At 41.2% G+C, this 23,672-nt stretch overlaps 1 protein-coding gene across 5 annotated transcripts in view; it reads left to right on the top strand.

Moving 5' to 3' along the window:
- The window catches only part of KLF12 (Kruppel like factor 12), a 443,110-nt gene that overhangs the window by 13,924 nt on the left and 405,514 nt on the right, over positions 1 to 23,672 (top strand). Inside the window, exon 2 of one of the 5 annotated variants that reach the window (XM_019524875.1) lies at positions 2,507 to 2,710. The exons of the other annotated variants lie outside the window; for them this stretch is intronic. The gene's annotated coding sequence lies outside the window, so the exon portion shown is untranslated. The remainder of the gene's footprint in view (positions 1 to 2,506; positions 2,711 to 23,672) is intronic. 5 annotated transcript variants of the gene reach the window in all.

Genomic DNA, 23,672 nt, shown 5'->3' with positions numbered 1-23,672 from the left:
TGTTGCTGTCTTCATCTTCACCTTCCAGTTTCTGTGTTCAGCTACACTAAAACTTCTAAATTGTCTACACCATAGATGGGAAATAAATGTTAAAAAAATTCTAGATCTCATGTCCGGCAAAAAAGGTGAAAAAAAGGATAAATAATTTTTGAGTGCCTCTTTTCAAATGAACTTTGTACTAGTCACATCATTTAATAAAATGTAAGCACAGTGCCATAAAAATAAATAATTTTATCATATTTAGTTCATGTGTTCTTTTTTATATACGTGTTGTTCTACAATTTACTTACGTCTTGCTTCTGTGTTTTCGGAGAGGATTCAAACTGTTGTCCAGAGTCTTTTATTTTGTGTTTTTACTGGAGTTACAAGATGATTCCCCTAATATTTGAGTTTCAGGTTTTAAGATTCTGCTCTTGTCCCTCCCCCCTCATCCATGCCCTTGTTGCAGTTATAAAAGCGAAGCATTTGAGACAGGGGAGGAGGGAGGGAAAGTATGAGCAAGACACTGGTATAGTGGTTTTGGCACTTACCTAGGAGAAAGACAGATACAGGGTCCAGTTTTTATCCCAGTGGATACTACTTAGTATAAAATACTTAAACCTTCAGTAGACCATGGGCTGAAACACAAATCATTCCCCTCTCAAATGAGTGTCCTAACCATCCTTCTATAGTCATGACAGTGGTCTGTCATCTTTAACTCCTCCTTATGTACCTGAGTCCTTTTCTCCCAGCTTCTAAAAGAGCAATGCCTTGTTGCCTTGAATTTTTCTATCTCACGCATCCACATCTCAGAGTGAACGCCTGGACCATTATTCACTAAGTATCCTTCCTCTCATTCTGTGAAAAATGAGAACTCTTAGCTGTAGTCTGCTTTTCTTTCAACCCATCCCTCAAAGGAGTAAGGAACTGGTAGCAATTTATCAATCTACTTTTCACCTGAGAAGACTTTCTCTCTTACCTTCTTTCCCAGGCAGAATGATTGTCCTGTGTGAGTAAGGGTTTTACACAGGATGAGCAAGGTTTTACAATTCTATGCAGAGGCTGGTTCCTGTCTTGATATTTAAAGCTCTACCTGAGGAATTATCTGCTATTGTAACTTGGATCTTTCATAATAACTGTTTTCCATTCAAGCAATGTAACTGTTGACCAATATGGTGAGGCTAATGAATCCATGACTCAGATCTATCACCCCTGCTAGGGTGTCTTTTCTGATGATTCTTTGTATCCAACACATTCACATCTGAAAACTAGTCAAACTCCCTCCTTTAGTCTGAAATAGAAGAAAGGGAGAAAGAAGGCTGTTTTTAAAGCGTTTAGGTATTCTACTGATGAGTTTTGTAATTGCCTAAATTGATATGTGATAATGACTATCAAAATGTTCTCGGTATAGGTTTTTGCTAAACAGTTTAGTAATGAACCAAGTAGAAAATTGACAAATGTAACACGAGCTATCCTATTGTTTCATGCCAGCTTAACATGTATCAAAATCATGAAAAAAGGCTATCACCTCTGTTGTTCTCCTTTCTTTGTATTATGCCATATAAAAATTATATCAGAAAATAAGTTTCATGCTTGTTTATCAGGACCAAGACAAAGTAATGCCAAATTTAGTTGTGATGCTGGTCCATCGGTTTGAAAGGAATGTTACTTAGGAACCCAGCTCTGAATTTGGCCTAAAAGGTTGAGTTCAGTTTATTCTCCTACTTCACCATTTGATGTGGGTCTTGATCTGAATATTTGAAGACATTAAGCTAATGGCTACAATGTGTAGACTTCTCCTTTGAAACCGAGCTCTTTAATATGGTCGATGCAGGGAGGGCACTTCAAGGCCTTTGTCTTGCAAAGCCCTGCTATTTGGTAAGGTCTTTTCCTTTTATGCCTGAGTAATATTGTTTTGTTAGACCTAGATTTTGGCATCTTTGTCATTTCTGTTTTAATCTGTGCAGAGCAATTGATTTTTAAATCCTTGAAACCAAAAGAAGGGGTATTTATCAATTGGATTGTTAATGGACTATTGAACTCAATCCTGCTGGTTTTACCCTGGCTTACCTTTATCCCTGTGCTACGTCCACTAACATCAGTGGGATGCATAAATATTTACAAGGATGGGCACCCAAAATAGTGGATGCTTTAGAAATTTTGGGCCAGAATATTTTTAATGGTGTATTTTAGTTCAGTTCTTTGGGACTTCATGGGAGAAGTGGAATTAAAAATATACTCTTTGAATATACTGAAGTACAATTAAAACAGCATTAAACAACACAAGGGAAGGATAAATAACAAAAAGGTGCTAAAATCATCTACCTAAAATCACCTACCTAAAATCATCTACCTAAATATCTGTTCTTTTTAAAAACAAACAAACCTTGTTTTAAAGCCTGTCCTGCTCTCATCTTCATTGCTAAGTCTCTTCATTTTTCCCCTTATTTACATCCTTTGTTTGTAGAGGTGGACTGGACTGAATTGATTTTCTTGAATGGTTAATTAAAATTGTTATGTTTTTCAGATCTTTAATCCTACAGTCATTTTAAGAATTCATAATGACCAACAAAAGGGAAATTGGAAAAACATAGCTTTTTAAATGCTAGTAATTCAGCGCTCATTTGAAACCACAGGGTAAACTTTGGTGGCACCCTGAAGGATAGATGCTGCTCTGACTGGCTACATAGATGATTCCTAGCTATATCTGAAGACTTCTGTAATGATGGAGGTATTTGAATTTAAGCAGATGCCAGAAATCTGTAAACTGAGTTGCAAGGATGACTGGGAGGTAAACAAGTGACAGGTTATATAGTGACAATTTTTTTCTTATCTTTTTAAACAAAGAATGATGCTGGGTTTTTTTTTAATTAAAATCTGAAAAGTTTTCCTTCCCCCTTCTCCCTGCCCTTCTTTTCTTGCCATGCCTGAGCTACCTCTTGCTGTTTTGTGTTTTGAACATATACATGCTGTTCTATAATTTGCTTAAGTCTTGATTTTGTGTTTTGGGAGAGGATTTCAGCCTCTAGAGGACGTACACCTATGTAGGCTGCCCACACTGATCCCTATAGCTATGGATATTATCCAGTAGCTTTTGAAGTCAGTGGCTAGACTTCCACTGATTTAAGTGGATTTCTTGATCAAGTGGATTTTAAGCACCAAAAGGGGCACTTGTGGTTTTTACTTTGACTTTTTCCATACCCCAATTTCTTCTGACAATAAGCACTTATTTTCTGGTTTTGCTAGGATGTATTTTCTAGGAAGACATTCAGTCATAATATAAGACTTCGAGTGATGAATAATGAGCTGTACCCCTTCACTATCCAGTGCCTAATTACCTTAACATTTGTATGCTATTTCTAGCTTGATTTATCTATTTGGCTTCTAGCCATTCCTGTGTCTCTTAAATGAGTGGTCAGCCAGTCTTTTTGTCAATTCCTTCTCAGCCTTCTTTTCTAGTGTTTGTCTAATTGAACATTGCTTTAATTTGTAGCTTTTTGTATAGGGTAGACTGATGTAAATCAAAGTGATTTAGGTCAGCAAGTAGGAACCTTGACTTAAACAATCAATTTTAATCTTTTTTTGCATTTTATTTACTCTCCTAAATGAAGGTTGAGTCTTACTACTTTTTGCTAAATGTACTTTCTTTTGAATATCAGCAACTGTTAGTCCTCCTGGATCATGGTGTACGTATGAGTGTCCCCCCAGACCTTTGGTGCATGTGCCTGGGCAGAACTTTTTGGAGGAGTGGAGACAGAATCCAAAGACCAGACTGAGTTCAGATGTTCAGTGCCTCCATGGTTGTAGTTGTATAAGTGTCTGGGAATCAAACCCAGCTCTCCTGTGTGGTAGACAAGGATTTTACCACTGAACCACCGAGGACTCCTCTTTTGAATAGCTCCTTCTGCTATTGGATAGCTCCTTCTGCTAACTGGGATAATATATCTATATGCAATTATTTATAAAATAAGAGTTTAACATGCGTTTGGGATTCTTAATTTCTACATCGTTTATATTAGAAAACGGTTAATGAGACATTTCTTATTTACCAGGTGATTACTTTTTATTAGTAATTTGTGTTAAGGTACGCTCAGATAGAAATTGAAGCACAACTGAAATGCAAAAAACCCTGTTAATTTTTATTAAATAAAACTACCTTAAATGAGCTGTATATATAAAGGAAGAAAATTAAGTTCAGAAAAAACATTTTGCATTCAGAACTAACTTATTAAAGAAAAAAAGTACAGTATGTAGTCAGTGAAAGTTATAGATTTGTTCTGGTTCCCATATCCTTCAGAATTTTAGAACCAGTAGATGACATCCTCTTACATATTATTTTTATTCGTGAAATGAAAGAGATTTCCTGATTTTTTTCATTAGTCAGTGTCTCAGCTTTAGATGAACAGCACCAGTTGAATAAAAATGTTGAAAGAAATTTTTTTCTTTGCACCTAGAAAAGAGACTGATATTTATACTATCCTTTCAACACACTCTGGGTCACTTGCTTAGGCAGTGGTTTCTACCATTTTTCCTGCAGACATGAACTGCTTGAATATTTTTAATTTAAATGATTGACAGAACTGCACATTTAATTTTGAATGTATTTTAAGGAAAACTCTGCTTGAAGTAATGTTTAATATTTTTGAGACCCATCATTTATTTCATCCATCCTGCCTCTGGTTATCCTTTTTGTTTGTTTGTTTTCAGAGGCTAGCAAACCCAAATATTTCTCCCTGTAGTTAAAAGGTAAACTAGCCTGTTACTCTAGCGGTTTAACTTTGAACGTTCAACTCTTTTTAATTTTCTTTTTCAAAGCCTAATTAGTTTTATCTTGAAAATACAGTCAGCATGTTTCTTTAGTGACTCTTGTGACAAACACACCTGAAAAACAATGCTAATGCTTATCAGTTATAGATATCATGGGGGTTAATTAAAACCAATTGACCACCTTCCACTTACTGTGCATTCACATATGTTTTAATGTGGAGAGTATTCTATACCTTTTTGTGTATGTCCTCAGGGTCACTTCAGATATGATAATACTGTGATTATTCGGACACTAGGTCATTTCCCTCTAGCTCCTAGTTCATTAGTCATATCTACCTTAAGAACCTATTAGAATAGCTGGTGATTACTAGCTAGTTGCTCAAAAAATCTGTTTGCAAGATGAATTCTGTTTTCCTTTGAATCATTTTGCAATTGCTATCCTAGTTAATACCAAAGGGTACATCTACATGTGTACTTGAATGTGCAGGAGCTTCTTTTACTGCACATTAAAGCGTTGCATTAAAAAAGTGCAGATACGCTAATGAGCAGTAAAAGAGGCTACTGTGTGTTAAGTGTCACTAAAAAAGTATGCGTTTTCACTACTGAGTATTAGGGTAGCCTAATGCATATTTATTTATTACCTCACACCAGAGGTGCTAATTTTAACATGCATTAGGAAAAGTGCATTAATGCACATGTAAACTTGCCTAAAGTAACTGAACTCTCCCTCTCCCCACACCCTCCTTGCCAATAATAGTTCTAACCCCTTGGTAAACTTCTTGAACTTCTAACTCATTTCCTGATCTTTTTTTTTTTAATCTGACTAGGAGACTTGTGTTTCTTCTAATGAACATTCCGTTTGCGTATTTTCTATATTTTTGTTTTCAAATTGTTTTAAAAAAAATGTATAATAACTTCTCCCAGTCTTTATCTCCCTGAAGTGCTAACTTAGGACTGAAACACAATTTTTGCCATCTTTTTTCTTCATATAATTTTGCTCATTGTCCTCCATCCAGTCTTCCTGGTATCTCTCTGAGGCAGACAAAGTAAGTTGATTACACAGTTATAAAGAATTGTACAAAAATGTCTTCTTGTAGGCTCTTGGCTTTCTACATTGGAAATGTAAGTTACCTCTCTTCTTGTGGGTGGGGGGGAATGTATTTTGATTGTTTTGTCACATTTTCTTATATTAACATACCTGTTAGCTACCATAATAGGATAGATCCTCCTACTCTGGGTCAGGATTAGGAATAGGAGATATCAATCCAAAATCTTATTTTTGTCATTTGGAGGAAAGACTATAGTGATAGTTTGTACTGTCCTGGAAGAAAATGCATAAATTGCCCAGTAAAAGTGTGTTAGAAATTAATGCAAGCACAATGGAGACACTGTGCCAAAATAAACTTTTATTATGCCCTAGAGGGAGATCTAAATCAGTGTATATTTGTCCTTTTTTTGGGGAAAAAAAGAAAAATAAAGAAACACACTGTAAAACAAATTTTATGCACCACTACTACAAAGCTAATTATTCCATAGGGAAAGTCTTAACACCTTTCTAAAATTAAATCAACCTTTCCCCCATACATGGCAGCCCCAGCTTTTTGCTCCACTTCCTTTTCCAGCTCCCCTTCATTTTACTGTGCAGAATCTTGATTTTGGTTGCCACCAGGGTACTCGAAGAGGTCTTGTCCTGTATTGTAGACTTGCTACTATTCATGATCTTTGTGCTCTTTACAGACCACCAGTATATTCAAAATCTGCTTTTTACAGTGAAGCAATGATATTTGAGGCTTGTAAACAGGTCTCAGTGGAGCTTTTGAACTTTGTCTTCTGAGTATAGGCCTTTACATGGAAAAGAGAAATGTGGGCAAAATGCAGTTTCAATCATTAACTTAAAAAATCATTCCCTATCATGGGAGGTTTTGTTGTCCTTTTATTGATTACAAAACTATCCATTTTTCTCTTCAGCATATCTTTCAGTATTTTCTTCTATTTGCCTACTAAGGTCTGTACGTAGAATTAACTTTCATAGCACATGTTTTCAAGTGTGAAAAATAGTTATTTCTTTACACATTCTTTGCATATTACCATATTTCTTTGCTTGCTATGGATGTGGCAGTACATATGTTCTTGGAGACCTAAAATTGAAAATTCTAGTGAAGATTTATTACAACAGTTCTTGCAAGCAATGTTGTAAAGCAGTAATCAGAGTTATTTTCTGAGTTACTGCATGATGTAGTGGGAAATTTCACTTCTCATCTCTGTATAAGTTTCCCAAAGGTAACTCTCTATGGAGTTACTTTTGGTGAAACTTATGGTATCTCACAATTGTCATACCAGAATGTAACTTAATTTCTGCTTTTAAGGTCAAGCTGTTGTTTTTATTACATCCTTCTGCTGTTTATAATTAGGCCATCTTGGTTCATGGGCGCTAATCATAACAAATAATTTTCCTCCCAGTCTGGATCCTGAATTGATTTCCTTAGGTTGTGTCTTGCCACCTTTATCTTTAAGGCTACTCTGTGCTTATGGTTTGCATCTTTTAGTTGCATGAAAGAGCGGCTTATCTCTTTCCTGGTAATGTTATCATATAATTCCATACTCTATAGAGGACTCTCTGCAGAGGTCTTTGAGAGGTGAAGAGTAAGCAGGTTGATGGGGTGGGGGTGGGTTGTGAAAGCCTTAGTGGCAAGGCTGAAAAGTATGCATGCGGTCCCTCCCTGCCAATGGAAGTAGCACAGTTTGGTGTAGTGCTAGTGAATGGCAATTTCAGATAAGCACACTAAGTTACAACACAGCAAAACAAAATGGTAACTGAAGAAAGTTGTGAACATTTCTCTTGAATATAATTTTAATACAATACACACACACATGCACACAAACACTGTTTATTTTAACAACAGTAGTTATCAGTAGAGGATCTGATCTGTTTTTGATTTAGCTCTATAGTGAAATTGGAGTCTTGTTTTCCTTCATTACAAATATTTTTGAGAAATTGTATAAATCACAAACTAGTTTCCATTGCTGGTTCTTCCTAGTCTGTATAGTTGGTGGGCACTTCCTCCTGCCATAAAAATGCATGTGTTTTGTTGTTTTCCTTTTTTTTTTTTTGCAGTAATGTATGTTCCTTGAGTTTCATGCTAAAAAGTTTCTTCTTGCATATGCTTTTGCTAATAGGAAAGACCTAAGCACTCTTAGATCATACAATCATAGTTAAGTAGGACTGGGAAAAACCTCATGAGGTCATCTATTCTAAGCCCCTGATCAAGGCAGGATCGTTCCTGATTGAACCATTGTAGCCAACTGTCTGTCCAGCTTGCTCCTGAAAATTTCCAGGAGTGGCGATTGCACAACTACTTTAGGTTGCCCGTTCCTATGCTTGATCACCAGGGATCTGGATTTTCTGTTTCTCATGGAAAAACAGAGAAAAAACAGATTTTCCCCTTTACCCAAGGAAAACATGGATTTTTCATTTTAATGGAGAGACCCATGGATTTTGCACTTTTGCAGAGAGCTGTCTGCAGGCTGGCAGAGTTCCAGCATGCAAAGGGATGTGGGGGGAGCAGTAGGAGGGTGGTCAGGTAGGGGGGTGTCATGTGCATGTATATGCACATGGCTGCCAGGCAACCTGGAGAAAGTATCTCCCACAGGTAAGTCTGGCGCGGGGGGGGGGTAGAACTGAGGCCCCCATAGAGAGGGAGAGAGTAAGCTGGGCAGGGCTGATGCTGCTGCTGCTGCCCAGCTAGGGGTGCATGGTGCTTGGGACCTGGGACTGGAATGTGAGGCTGCAGGGCCTCAGTGGGGAGTGGGACAAGGCTGTGGGCATCTTGTCCGGGGGTGGAGGGTGGAGCTGGCTCCCTGCCACTGCATGCATTCTGAGGGCTTGGGGGGGCATATGCCCCCCAGATCTGTGCCCAGGGCAGGGTGCCTGCTGCGGGCTTGGGCTCCCCGTCCTGTTGTCTTCCCTCGGGGCCTCCACAGCCTGGCAAGTGCGACCGAGCACTGCAGGGCAGAATGGGGCTGCACGGGAAAGCTCCTTCCCACTGCAAGCTCTGCATTGCCCAGGCAAAGTGTCCCATGCATGCATAGCAGCAGTGAAGGGTTCACTTACACACATGCAGAGGATGCCTCACTAGGGCAGTGCAGAGCTCACAGCAGCAAGGAGTTTTCCCATAGCAGCCCGTGCCCACCCCCACTCCATGCACAGATCTGGGGGGCAAGTGCCCCCCCCCATGCCCCCCGGGAGTGTGGGCAGCAGTGGGGAGCTGGCATCACCTTCTGCCCAAACCTGCAGTGAGCAGGCAGCACACGGGGGGTGGTGGTGAGCTGGGCTCTGCACTCTGCTCTGCTGCAGCAGTTGCCGCCTCCTACGGGTGGCAGCTGCAGCTTGGGCGCTACTGCGGGGGGCATGGGGCTGCAGACCCGGGTCCCTGGCCCCATAGCCCTGGCAGCTGGGGACCTCCTCTGGCAGGGCTGGGAGGGCAGGGGGCTGTGGGTTGGGGAGTGAGAGGCTCCAGGAGGGCCAGGGGACTGTGGGGGGGAAGTAAAGGGCATTGGCAGGGCCAGAGGACTGTAGGAGGGAGTGAGGGGCACCAGTAGGGCTCAGGGGCTGTGGCTTGGGAGTGAGGGGCCTTGACCTATGTTCTGTGAGCTAAGGGGGCAGGGGGAGCTCTGATTTTCCATGATAAAACCCCCAAAATCAAATACCATACCAAATAATTTCCATGATAAAAACTCCTAATCAAAGTTTATAGGTATCTAGAATTTATTTTATTATACTGATTGAGGCACTGGTAGGCTTCCAAATTGCTTTAACATTGTAAATATATCAAGAAAGCATTGTGTTCAGCTGATAACTATATATATATAACAGCTTTTCATTTCAGTCACGGATTTTGGGGCTTTAATCAGAGAATTGGCTATTTTTTATCAGGGAAAACCAGGATCCCTTTTTAACTGTATGCTGATGTATTGGCTAATTACGGGTGCAGGAGGACTGGATGAAGACTGGGAATTTTGCATGAGTAAAGAATGTTGAATCAAGATTGTAGAGCTTTGATTTCAGATATGTTGAGCAGCCTAACTCCCACAGAGGTAAATGACTCAGCACATCTGAAAATCAGATCATTAGTGGCTTGTGAAGGAGAGAGGTTACAGTCTAGAATTCTGTATTGAGTAAAGTGAATAGCACTCAATTATTATTAGTTTACAAGAAATAGATTTACAATTCTTGGAAATTGTTTTGCATGCTTCCTGCAAAGTGTGTTTAAAAATGTTTTTCATGTGTGCTGCAAATTACACCCAAGTATTTTTAGAACAATACTCTTCCAATAAAACAAAAAATCTCAGAGGTACAGAATTTTTTAAAAGCTGTAGTTTGTAACTCTGTCCTGTAGAGCTTAAGGATTTCAACATTCATGAAAAATCTTTGTCCCTTAAAAATGACCTGTGCTAGACAAAACATGTATAGCATCCTGAAGCAGATCTAGATCCATGCTCTGGGTGAAGAGAGGAAAGGATGAAATCATATAACATAGATTTATGGAAAGTACATACCAGTTGCACGAATATAAAATTGTCCCTGAAGTGGAGGAGAGACCTGGATAATTGTTTCCTTATGGTCATTAATGGGTACTACCTATATATTTGCTAGCATTTTGCACGGTCTGAGGAAGCAGGATGTTAAATAGCCTGTTGAAGCAGTGGAGAAAAATGTCTGTACCTTCAGAGAGGTTGTTAGTACAGCAGACTAGGAAAGCTGAAACCAGTAAGTGAGTGTGTTAACCAACTGAAATGGCTTTCAGCCGTGTGAGGTTTGGAGGCTGCATGATGAGCTCATCCGACACCACAAAGTCCACATGTCAAGGTGCTTTTATTTCCATCAAGTTAATTTAACTTGTCTGAAGCAATGCTTGCATGATACTCAGGTAGACACAGTTTAAAATGTCAAGATTTTTAACAGGTAAAAAGGTATGCAAAAGGTGTAACACTTTTGAACTGTTTCTGCATAGGTGTTACGGTGAGATAGATAAACTGAATTAACTCCTAGCATACTTCTTGCCAGTACGAGAAGGACTACGCTGCTGGACACTAGAAACATTTGTACCAGTGCTAGAATATTAAGACTTGCCACAATCAGAGACTCTTTTAGAAAAATAAAGAAACAAAAAGAAAAACAAATAAAACCCACAAAAGTGGAGGCCCTACAAAAGGAGACAAATTGAATGTAGAACACATTGATGTGGAATATCATGAATATGTGATAACTGGCATGAGGGAGACAGAGTTGCCTATCTTGAGGGGAAGATCCAGAAATGTGGTAAGGGGTAAAGGAGAACTCTTTGTTTGCAGAAGCCAGAGTACAAAGGGCTCTGGGAGTTTCACAGGGTTGAAGATGGAATAGCAGATCTGCTGAGTTCATGTATGATGAATCAAGCAGGTGCAGTTAAAGCTTCTGGAAAAAAATGGCTCAGGATGCTAAATATGCATACTAATCAGAAAGAAAAACAGTTGGTTATATGAAGAATTACAATCTAATAATGTACTCAGATTACTATACAAGAAACCATCATGGCAACAGTGATTTACAGCACAGCGGATTCAGAATACAACCATGATGTTTTTAATAGCTAACGAAGTATTGGGCCATTGTAAATGGAATTGCACATATAAGGCTTGGAAGTTAAATATTCAGATCATAAAATGAGGATAGAAGCTACCACTTTCAACTCAAGCCTGTGAGGAATTTGGAATGGTTACAGTGAACTTGCAAGGAGCACTCTCAGTGTTGGGGGGAAAAAACCCCCCCAAAACCACCCAGACTGCATATGAAGTGATATCAGAAGAAATATGCTCTGACTCTTCAGTATCCTTTGCTTAAGTCAATCAGCAACATAATAGCAACATGATGTACAAGCAAGCTGCTAGATCTGTGCAGTTCTTGAAAGCTTCAGAAGATCACTAAAATGCTCGCAATTTTCCATGTCTAATCATGGAAGAATATTGTAAGGTCTAGAAAATGTTTTTCAGCTTAGATGCCAGATTGCTACCCACTTGTATAAATAGATTCCAGAAGCAGCTATGAGACAGTTTTGTGGTCCCTGGCTGGATGATATTGGGGTATCAGCATGCCTATGCTGAGTTTGTTTGCAAGTGAGTACAGGAGAGTATCAGCAGCAACAGTACAAATCCCCAGAAGCATCTTCTGAGGTGGAAGAAGCTGCCAATGTGGTGGCGAGACAGTGAAAGAAACAGGAAATAACCAGGATCACAGACAGATTGAACTGCTAGAGAACCAGAGACAGGATTCAGTATTTGAATGATAAAAATATTTTAAGGTGTTTGTTCCCTACATTAGACACCTACTTTTTTTTAAGGCCTAAAAAGTATGACTGTATTTAGGCCTTAAAAATGTCTAAGCAATTATGGCCACGGGTAAGACATGTAAATAATGCAGAGGTTTAAGTTATCTTGAAGCATTTCTGGCTCACCTGTTTAAAATATGCATGCATGTCAAAGTATAACATGAAGTCTGTAAACAGTTTTCACATTACTTCTAGGAGAAATCTGTTGTCCTGCTTCTACTTATGAGTTTAAATATGGTCAGAAGGTGCATATATCTGCTGTCTCAGGTCAAATCTAGTGAAGTATGCAGGATCAAAATGCACTTTCACTTTCTTTTGGGACATCACAGTGTGTGTCTGCCTGGTTATTGCAGGTCGGTGTCCCAGGATAAGCTAGCCAGGTGGTCTTCCAGGAATCACACAGAGCATGGCTTCCACCCCAACCCCGGTCACACTTGAATGTAGGGCAACTGCTTTAGCATGGGGGCAGAACTCTACTGTCTAGAGGTGGCAGGGCACTGGTGACCTTGCCAGCGCTTTTTTTTTTTTTTTTGCCATCCATGGTGACTATTTCCTGTTCACCAGCCACGCAGTTAAGGTTAGCCTGGGAACCTTGTGAATGCCACTCATTCTGTGAGGACTTCTTGAGTTCAAACCAGGGTTTTACCAACTACTTCTACTATAATCTATAAGCACAGCACCACCAACTGGAACCAGGATGAAGTGGGGGACCTGATTGCTACCTGGGGAAAGGTAGAGAACCGGTGGGTGCTCCATTCCAGACGACAACCCAGGTGGTCTTTGAATGAATCACTGTGCACATGCACCCACATTCACCCTCTACGTGTCACCAGTGCCCTCCCTGGCACGCACCAGACCCCAGCATGTTAAATAAGACAAACGTCTTATTAAGACCCCTAATTTTCCTTGTTTGTGTGAGGAGGAAGCCAGGAAACCTCTTAAGGTGCTACTTCAGTTGTTGCTTCCTATCCCCTCCCTCAGCAACTATTGAGGCCTTAGGCCACAAACTTATGGAGAGGAAAAAAGCCTCTTTTTGCTTCCCACTCCCTGTCCAGCAACTACCACCTGTAGAAACTTTTGGAAAGGAAATACCCCTCTTCTTGTTAAGTGGATTCCTTTTTAAATAAGACTCCTGATTTTCCTTGCTTGTGTTGGGGAAAAGGAACTACAAGAAGGCAAAGCACTTCACCTCATCTCCAGTTGTTGTCCCTCCCACTGGCAGTGGAAGGCTGGGACTAGTGGGGTTTAGCCCACCGAAACTTTTTGTGGTGGCCGGTGACAGCAGCAGCATCACAGTGCCCCTGTCCCACCGCGCCTGGTGCTGCATGGTATGCACCTGTTCCTCTACTGCCGTGTACAGCACCAGCATGCGCCAGCCCCGCAATGGCCCTGTGGGAGGGAGGGGCAGGGGTCAGCCAGGGCTCAGCTCCCCCCATAGAATATTTTTGCCCATTGCTTATGTTCCCACCTTCCCCTTCCTTCTTCAGCAACCATTCATCCTTTGGCCACATAAAAAACCCAAACACTTGCATGAGCTGGGCTCTATTCCAAGCTCCGTGCATTCCTCCCATATACTCTCACCACCCTGCCCTCCCACTGAGCTCTGATCATAGCACACATCACCAACTCTGAAGCTGCCACTCCCATCGCACCTCCATTCAGTTCCACCACCTTCCCAACATTCCCCGATTTCCACTGCCAATTCTGGAAGTGACCATGGAAGATTTCATTTTTGCTTTGCAAAGTTTAATAGGAAGCAAGCAAATAGGGAAAAGGAATGCAGGGGGATGCCTATGCGCCTGGCCTCCACCTGCCATCCCTACATGACACTGTTTTGCTCTTCCTGTTGGAGCTGTGCAGAGAGGTCTGCTCAAGTCTTACACACACACTACCTCACCATTTGTGTCTGTCAGCTGCTCCTGGTTACTCTGCTCCCGCTGCCCATTCCTTAGGAATAGCCACCCCCCTGGACCCACAGATAATTTATAAAACACAGGCAGAGATGTTTTGCAAACTTGTTTTACAAACAAGTCCTGTAGTAGTCAGTGGTATCTAGACAGGTCCTTAGGGACCTCCAGCATGCCTTGAGGTGTCTAAATATACACTCCTCATGTATTTGGGAACTGCTGAGGCTGTAGTTGAGAAGTCCATTATAGGCATCCAGAAGCTGCGAATAGTGGTAGCTATGGAAGCAATGGGCAGATCACATTTGCCAGCCTAGGCCACTCCCACACTGCTGACCACCCAATGAGCATTCTCACTGGGCTGGGGAATCCCTTGGAATCTGGATGCTAAATGGCCGTGACACGTGCTGGAATGTGTGCTCTCACTGGCCATCTGCTGGCCATGGTACAGCAATGCAGAGGTGATGCTTGGCAGCGTGATGTGTATCCATGACTATGCTGGGACTTTTTTTGGTGTAGGTTAAACATGGGGACAGTCTAGCCTGTGACAAATGCAATGTCTATTAAAATCTAAAGATGCTGTCTGGGTATGAAAAATGTAATGTGCAAAACCATTTACCAGAGGAAATACTTTGCAGTACTTCATTGTATTATGATGCCAGTGAATAATAACAATTTGGTTTGGTGCCATGGAAGGGGACTAGGAGCATTCAACTTAGAATTCCTTCATTTCTATAGTTGGAGAATACGCTAGAGAAGAGTGCTTGAGTATAATGTCCAGATGTGAGAAATTAGATCGGTGCAAAGCTATGTCATTTCACAAGTTGCTCTTTAATGTCTACAGTGAATATCTTGCTTTTCCCCAAAAATTCAGATGTACTTTGAAATGAGATGCAAAATACAAACAGCAGTCTTCCTCTCAGAGACAAGTAAAGTAAAAATGTGCTAGTAAGATTTTTCAGTGCATGGAGAATCTTTACCCTATAACATAAGAGTAAAGTGATGAATATCTGTGTCATGTTAGTATTGGTAGTATGTAAATTCTTTCTTCAAGATGAAATACTTCAAGTACTTAAAGAGACAATCTGCTAGGATGGGCAGATGTAAACAGTGAGTTTGCCAACCAAATTAGGGAACATTTGGCAGAATGAGAAAATTAATATGGAAACAGAATGATATAGAAAAGCCCCAGAGTTAAATGCACTCAAAGTTCTAGGACCAGAAATGTTGGTAAGCACCCATCTTAGTTAGCAAACTGCAGAAGTATGTTTCCTCAAAGCTAGAAGTGTGTTTGTTCTGGCTGTACTCATATTTAAAAATCCAAGACATTGTCAAAGACAGTGAAATATGTAACTGCATATGTATGTGGTCAAGAGAAGCAGCTATTTATGACACATGACATTCCAGTGACATGGAGAAGAGCTGGGATGTACTTATATATAATAAAAAAGTAAAAATATTTAATAATAGTTAGCTAGAACTTTGTTTCAAAGGAAGTTAGTATTCTGATGAACACAGTTGCTACTTTTGTTCAGAGTGCCTAGAAGCAGTTTAGATACTATGGTATTTCTGATTTAATGTCAACTGATAATATCCCAAAAACTTATGAATACAAATTTGTGCACTTTGGTAAATAATACAGCTACAGTTTTTGAAATGAGGAGCCTGAATTTAGTTGCATATGAACTCAATGTCTATCCATTATTAGCAGGGAATCTGGTCTTCTCTGATAAAAAATCCCCAATTTTCGGTTTTAAAAAAGTAATCCAAAATCCACATTTTTCCATGATCAAAATGAAACACTACATATCTCTCTATATTAGTGGCATTTCATTTTAATCACCAAAAAATGTGGATTTGGGTAACTATTTTAAAATGTAAAATTAGGGACTTTATTTTTTTATCAGAGAAAACCAGAATCCCTGATTATTAGATAGGAATGGTTATTAGTGGAAGAGAGGGTTTTGGAGTAGGTTTGTGGTTAGAGATGCCTTGGTTACAGACACAAAGGGTGGAAACAGATGTTGCCTGATGTCTCATTTGTGCTGCCATAACATTTTTATAGTGGCATAAATGCTGAGCAAATAGATGTTGATATCCTTTGTTGCACCACATAAAAGGAAAATCAGTGGCGCAACCAAAGGTAATAGAGTCTGTCACTTTACTATGGCAGACTTCTATTACCTCTGTGGTGGAAGAGTGCTAGCAGCCTGCTCTCCCTGCTTACAGAAAGGTACCCCATGTAATCTTGAGGTGCCTCTCCATAAGTATGAAAGTTGGGTTTCCCCACTCATGTCAGATCCACTCTTCTGCAATCACAAGGATAATGCCTAGTTTTAGCCAAACAACAGCTGTCTTCTTTAGTCTGCAAACTTGCTGGGTCTTATCAGAAGGGAGCTACCCTGCTGTACAGGAGTGTTGGGTATTCTCTCTGACTTTCACTTCTCTGCAGTAACAGGGCAGCCATGATACATGGGGCAGTGCTAGTTGCTGTGGTGCTGAGGGTGGCATTGGCAGCTATTTTTCTCTGCCCCCACAAAGGTAGCACCAGGGCTGTTGCCTCAGGTGTGTTGTTCCCCCTCCCCCCCCCCGGTTATGCTCCTCCTTGCCACCTCCTTGGGGCTGGGATACTGCAGATGCTAAGGCACATGGTTGGTAACCCACAAATTGCAAGTTTAAGGGCATAGCAGAAGCGCTTATGGTGCGGCCTGTCAATTTCCAGTGAATCTGCAAATTCTGCTAAATACCTTGTCACAATGAGGCATAGGTCTGCTCAGAGAAGGGCTGTTTAGATCTTAACAATCCAGAGGAAAAAAATATTGTGGGAAAGCTAAGATTGCAAACACACGTTGCTTTTTGGTAAAATTATGTAGAAAAAAAATTAAGATATATGTTGTTTAGTTTCCCTTTCAAAGGCAACAGAAACTACTGAAACTTGTTATTAGAGAAATATGAGGCTGCTGTCTTCTTTTCTGTCCATATTGACTATTGAGAATACATAGGTTTTATAACTTGCAGTTGTATTGAGATTTGGAGGTGAGTCAAAGCCTTTTCTGGCTACTGCTTAGATCTGTCGCTAAAGTCTGAAGCCTGCTTTTTATCTGTTTGGAGTCCACTTGTCTCATTTGCAAAATATAGATGCTTTTAATTCTTGCAGCGGTATAGAGGGCAAGTGTAACTAAATGTAATGTGGAGTAAAGTGTCAGTGTCTACACATGCACAGGATTTACTGAGCAGTAAATTAGGCTAATGTACCATTTGCTAGTACCAACAAATACAGGTACCAAATTAATGGTGCATTAGCTGCTGTGCATGTGTAGACATTGACTGGGAGCAATTTGCTCCTGGTCAGTCTAGGTAGCAGGGGGCCACAGAGGGCAGGAGGGGGGACCTGTCCATGGCTCTGGTGTGGAGCTCAGGATTGCAGCCCGTCCCAGTGATGTTGGCTTGGGGGAATGCCCTGTGGCCAAGTGGCAGCAGTGCCCTGAGTTCTCCCCTTGCTTTGCTTGCTGAGGGGGTGCGGGAATTTTCTGGCTCCAGTCCTGGCACCGCTCAGCTCCCAGCTCCATCCAGGCATGGGCAGCAAGTGGGAGCCAACTGTGGTGTGTGCTGCATGGGCAGTAGCAGGGCTGAGGGGACAGGGAAGCTCTCTGTCCCTGGCCTGGTGCTGTGGGGACAGAGAGCTCCCCCATCCCAGTGCTACTCAGCTCTAGGCTTCTAGGGGGAGCTGGAAGCTGAGTGGCACCAGGACCAGGAACAGAGAGCTCCCTCATTTCCTCAGCAAGCAAAGGAAGTGGAGAACTCAGGACGAAGCTGCTGCTTGGCCACAGAGCATCACCCCAAGCCAGTGCCGCTGAGTGGGCCTGTGATCCCAAGCTCCACACAGCAGGGAGATGTCCCACACTCCAGGATAGCTCCCCCACTGAAGCTCAGGCCTGACCCCTGTGCCAGCCTGGAGTTCCCCCTGGCTGATGCAGTCAAGCAGGAGCAGACCTGGACTCAACTGCTCCTGTTGGGAGCAAATTTGCTTCTGATGCAGGCTTACGTATAGATGCATTCTTAGTTGCAGTTTACTGAGCCTTATTTTAATGTGCAGTAACCTTAAGGTGTATTAATTGCACATGTAGACACACCCACTGAGTCTGAGGCTTTTGGATACTTCAGTAATGGGACTAAGTAAGTAGACAGAAAATTGCTACTTAGAAACAAGAAGTATGCTAATCCTGACATTTACCTAAAAAAAAACAACAACCCTTACTAAAAATATTTACGAACGGAAGTAATGTTGCATAAAGCCTAAAGTCCAGCTGGCATATTTAGGAGTTTTTGGAAGCTGTTACTCTTTTTAAAAATGCAGAAAAGAAGTAAGTTTTGGAAATAAGAAATGTTTAGATTTACTGCATTGTCATTTGTGGTTACAATGGCTAAAATAAGTAATAGATGAGCACTGTTGATTCGAAGTTTTTGCCTTATTCTTGGGATTTATACTTATGAGCTTCTTTGGCATCCATACTTTTAATTTTCTTTATTCTCTAGTTCTATTCTTGACTTCTGTTCAGAAACATAAAATGCTTTTTTCTAGGTTTTTTAAAAAAGAAATTTTTGTTAACTTTCAAAAGTCACTCTGTAAAGTGACTATACATGGTATTGTGATTGTTCATGTTTTCGCTGATACTCATTTTATAAATAAAAAGATGTTGGATATTATTGGCTTCTACCTCTCTATGTAGAGAGTGAGAGTCAGGCATATTATTTTTTCTTGCTCATTCTCACCTGGTAATAAAGGTTCATCAGGCAAAATTAAGCCCTCATTTACATATGTGCAAATACATTGCCTTAGGAAATAATTTCATTGATGATTCAAAAGTAGCTGTAGAACAAATGGCTTGGATAGGATTTATTCATTTATTTATTTTAGAAGATAGAGAAAATTAAATGAGAGATTAAACAAAGTAAACTCAGCTGAGTATAGAGACCCTACCATAGTTTAGCTTGCCAGGATACAGTCTTTTATAGAAGCAACTGATGAAAACACAAACTTAATTTTCAGAGAGCATGTGTATTAGTTCTTTATGTTTTGATACCACCTTCTTCTTTTAAGTTAGCATCCCTGTGTAAACTTTCTTTCTTCTTTCCTTGTGGCCTTGTGTTTAAAAGAATGATCTGAAATTTCCTGAAAACTGGGCAACACCCTTTTCCAAATTTATGGATGAATTATATATTTTTTTCTTATCCCTCTTAACTAATTTGCAATATAAATTAGACAATGTTGACTGTGATATTTAGAATATTCTTCGACTGTATATATACTGTCTATATTATTATTTTTATTTCTTGCGCATGGAATTAAGATGCATCATGGGTGAAGCCCTACAAAGAAACAGCCTGCACGCTACTTGCTCTTCTTCCAAACTTGTCTCTGTTTATGGGCGGCACAGAGAGGAATTGGGGTATAGAAGGGATGGAATTCAGAAATAGAGAGTTGTGGAATTGCTCCTGACAGACTTCCTGTATTCAAGGCCTGCAGTATTCAGGTAGGTTTCAAATAACCTGTGTAAAAGGGCAGGCTTGCATGTGAACAGGGTTGGAGTCATCCAAAGATTGGGCTTCTGTTAGGAGTTGAACTTAAGGGAAGAGTGCCTGAAATACAGGGTGACATTAAAGTTGACCCTAAGTATTTGTGTAGACCAAGATTATCCTAGATAAACCCTAGCAGCATGGTATGTGTAAATGCAGACTGATGCTTCTGGGGTTAGGACAAGGAGTATGGGAGCATGCAAACTGGATTTATTTCCATCTGTGCAGTCCAGTCTCCATGAAGATGCTAACACTATCTATCTCACAGTGCTATTATGAGACCCAAAACAAGATAGGCACATGTGCAGTTTTGGTGCCCAGCCTTAGACACCAGAGACTGTAAAATTAAGCATGCAAAGTGGGTACCTAGTTTTGAAATACTTAACCTTTATTACTATTGATTTAAGGCATTCAGATATGCCATGACGATCTATAAAAATCAGATAGTTACACCATGGATTGGGTAAACCTATCAACTCTCACACTCCGTTACATTAAACATACCACCCCCCAGTGATCTCTTGAAGGGATAAGTACATGAGTAAACAGAGAGCAAATCAAAGTACTGCTCATGATTCAGTTATGAACTCTGTCTCTTTCACCTGATTATGGTCAAAAGAGCAGAGCATGGTTCAGCAATATTTTGCCATTTGCTCTAGAACAGCACCAGATGAGAGATTGCCCAAAGCCTTGACAATAGACTGCTTACGTCTGATATTTCACCTGTCCTGCCTATGTGAAGTGAGCAGTATCAAAGGGGAATGGCAGGAGTGGATACTCTAAAGAATCTACGATCATGTGTTCTTAGGTGACTCTGAAGTAAATTCTTATAAGTTGATGGTAATCACATGATGCAAAACCAATAGAAGACTTGACACTAGGAGATGGTGTTGCTTTTGTAAGTGATCCCTAACATTTAGACTAGAAGAAATAATTCTGATTACTGCTTAGAGATGTATAAATGTCACACATTCACATTTTAGATAAGTTGAGTGCATTAACAGTCTGTTGAAATTAGAAAAGTAAAATGCAAAGTTATATTTTTATAGTCTTCATGTTGATCTTACAGTGTTTCCAAATGGAATATTGTTATGGAACAACACTGCAGAAAACTTGTAAGTACTCTAGTGACTCCAGAATGGTCTTTCTTCTATATTTGTTACATCAGAACCCAAATCACACTTCACTTACATTTGCAATGGTGCTTTTCCATGAGGGTGTGTAGAATAATACTGAATGGGTGGTCCCTTTGCAAGGGAAGTTGATCTCCTCAGAACCAGTAGTCATTTGGGACTATCCAACAGATTCACAAACTGGAAGTGGTTTAATCTGCCTAGAGAACACAAAAGAAAATCAATTATGTTAATCAGCAATTTTACATCGGTTTAGAGTTGGGTGGTATATTTCTTGTTCTGTTTAGGCAGACAAGGTTGGTTGGGTAAATGTTACATCTTTTATTAGACCAGCTAAATTGTTGGAAACTTTTTTTTCAAGCTTTCGGGCACAAACACCCTTTTTCAGGCATAGGGACATTTTTCATAAATGTTTCATCTTCAAATTATTATTATTTATTCTACTGTAGTGACCATCAGGGACAAGAACTCCACTATGCGAGAAAAATACAGTGACAGAATCAAAAGGTTCTACCTGTCCTAAGAACTTACATTCTACATATAAAACAGTAGAGAATAGAGCTGCTTGTAGAAATTAAAAAACAAAACTAAACCTGTGATTTTATTGGAAGAAGCAGCACATTACTTCAGCCCAGCTCTGCAGCATCTGTAAAGATTGGGCACTTCCGGAGGGCTTTTTGGCACTTTTAGTAAAAGTCGATTCAATCAGCTGTTAGATAAAAGTGCCAAAAAAGCTTCACTGAAGTGCCTGATCTTTACAGATGCTGTAGAACCAGGTTGAAATAACACACTGCCTCTTCTAGGCTTGTGTGGGCCGTGGTATGGGAATGCACCGAGTTAAAAGTAAAGGGCCTTTAAATTTTTTTTTAAATGTCTGCATGTATCCAGATGGATGAAGAGAGGCCAAGAAAGGAGTCCAAGAAAACAGTTATGCAGTATAGTTTGAACGTTATTAGTAGATGTTTAGGATTGTGAATCCAAAAAGATGACAAAACCAGTAGGGAAATACAAATTGCCTGAGTGAGGGACTAACATTAGAGGGATGGGGGTGAAGAGGGGAACGCAGCTAGGTTACAGAAAATACAATGTTAGCCAACTAAGCCTGGGCGTAGGGAAAGGGGAGGAAGGGGGTTTCTGACACTGAGAGAGAAAGAAGATAGATACATACAAGCCCGTACAAAGGTCCACAATGGTGGAGGAAGTAGTTCGAAGAAAGTGTCTCAGTCCCTATAGAGTCTCATTGCAGGGGGCCTCTTTGGGTGGAGCGGGGTAGTCCGTTGCTGCAGAATCCTCTCTAAGTGAAGTCCATCTGGTGCAGAGCAGGGTTCAGGTGGTCCCCTCTGGGTCCAGTTCGGCAGTGGTCCTTCTGGTGGGGTCGGAGTACTGGCGGTGGCCTGTGATGTGCTCCACGTAGATGTTGCAGGACCAGCGGATGGTGTCAGATACCATGAGGCAGTGCATCAGCTTCGCGTAGCAGTGGGAGATGTGGCAGGCACGCAGGACGCTCTCGTTGCTGGGGTCCCAGGCTCCGAGTGTTCCCATGATGAGTGTGTCGATTGTCACGTAGCTGCAGCCCCTCAGGATGTTGGTCAGCGGGGCGTACTTCTCCCACTTGCGAGCCCAGGCATTGGTGAAGGCTTGGTGCTGGTTCTTGAAGGGGATGGTCACATCCACAGTCACCACCTTTTTGACCTCTTCGTTGGTGATCACAATGTCGGGTCGCATCTGGCTCTCGCAGCCTGGGATGGTGTGGTTCATGGAGATCTCCCCCACTGTGGCTGGGATGGTCCCACTTCGAGGTGATGTCAAAGACTTTGCCCTGGTTGGGTTTGGCCCTTAGGTCACCGGTATACTTGTTCCGGATGGCGTCCTTCAGAAACTGCTCCAGGAAGTTCCTTGTGTAGGGTGTCACGGTGATGTGGTCGGCGTGTGGGGCTGGTTGCAGGGAGACTCCCAGCTCCTGGCGCTCCTTGGTCCAGGTCCAGGCACAGCTGATGCACTTCCCAAGGTGGCACGTGGCACGGCAGGCTCGGCTCCACAGCGAGGCAAAGTCCCTGCCATCTCTGCTGAACTCGCCCTCTGGTGAGTCGCTGAGGAAGGTGGCCAAGTCGTGTCTGGTCAGCTGTCTCGCAGTCCTCTTGCAGGTGGTCTCAAGGGCACTGCCAGCAATGATACTTACTGTGGGGTCTGGGCAGGTCAGGAGGCAGAAGGCATGGGTGACCACCATGATGTTGCAGAGGTCTCCCATGGGGGGACGTTGGCACCTCCCTGCCAGTAAAGGATATGCAGGATCTTGTTGCTGGTCCTTAGTGGCAGGTGCAGCCGCTTCTTCAGCAGCCGCCAGATCTCATTGCCTGCCTTCTTGAGGGGGGTCTTGGGGACTGCCAAGCCTCTCAGGACAAATGTGATGCAGGGGATGAGGAAGGTGTTCGACGCATTTATTAGTACACCAGCAACTTAGCCAGTTGCAGGCATTTTCTATAAGTATCCTGAAAAAAGGGAGTGTTTTGAAGGAGAATAATGAGCTGGTTCTGTGGATGTATATAGAAAGGTCCTTCCCAGTGTGAAGAGCAGTATGGAAGAAAGGAGCTTCCCAAATGGTTTCTGCAGTCATTTACAAAACAATCGTAGCTGCCCCAAGAGAAAGCATGAATCAGGGGTTGCAGGAGATTTTTGGATGATTTTTGTCTGTCTTCTTTCTAAACTCCTGATTTTTTTTCCTATTCCCCAATTCAAAAACTACATTGCCTTTATAAAGTTTTAAAACTGGGTTTGTTTGTTTGTTTGGTAAAACATAATTTTTTTAAAATAAGAAGCTTGGTTGTGTTTGCGCTAATCTTGACCATGAACAAAAGCACCTGGATAATTCAAGGATTAAGTTCCTAATCCCACTGCAAAGATGAGGGTTTTCAAATTAGCTGGAGTTATATAGAGATATGGTCAACAGG

The sequence above is a fragment of the Gavialis gangeticus genome, unplaced genomic scaffold, assembly GCF_001723915.1.
Source record: "Gavialis gangeticus isolate Ggan-Ray unplaced genomic scaffold, GavGan_comp1, whole genome shotgun sequence".
In the NCBI taxonomy this organism is placed as follows: domain Eukaryota; kingdom Metazoa; phylum Chordata; order Crocodylia; family Gavialidae; genus Gavialis; species Gavialis gangeticus.
Note: the sequence above shows the minus strand (reverse complement) of the source record. Positions and strands in the feature narration are given on the sequence as shown.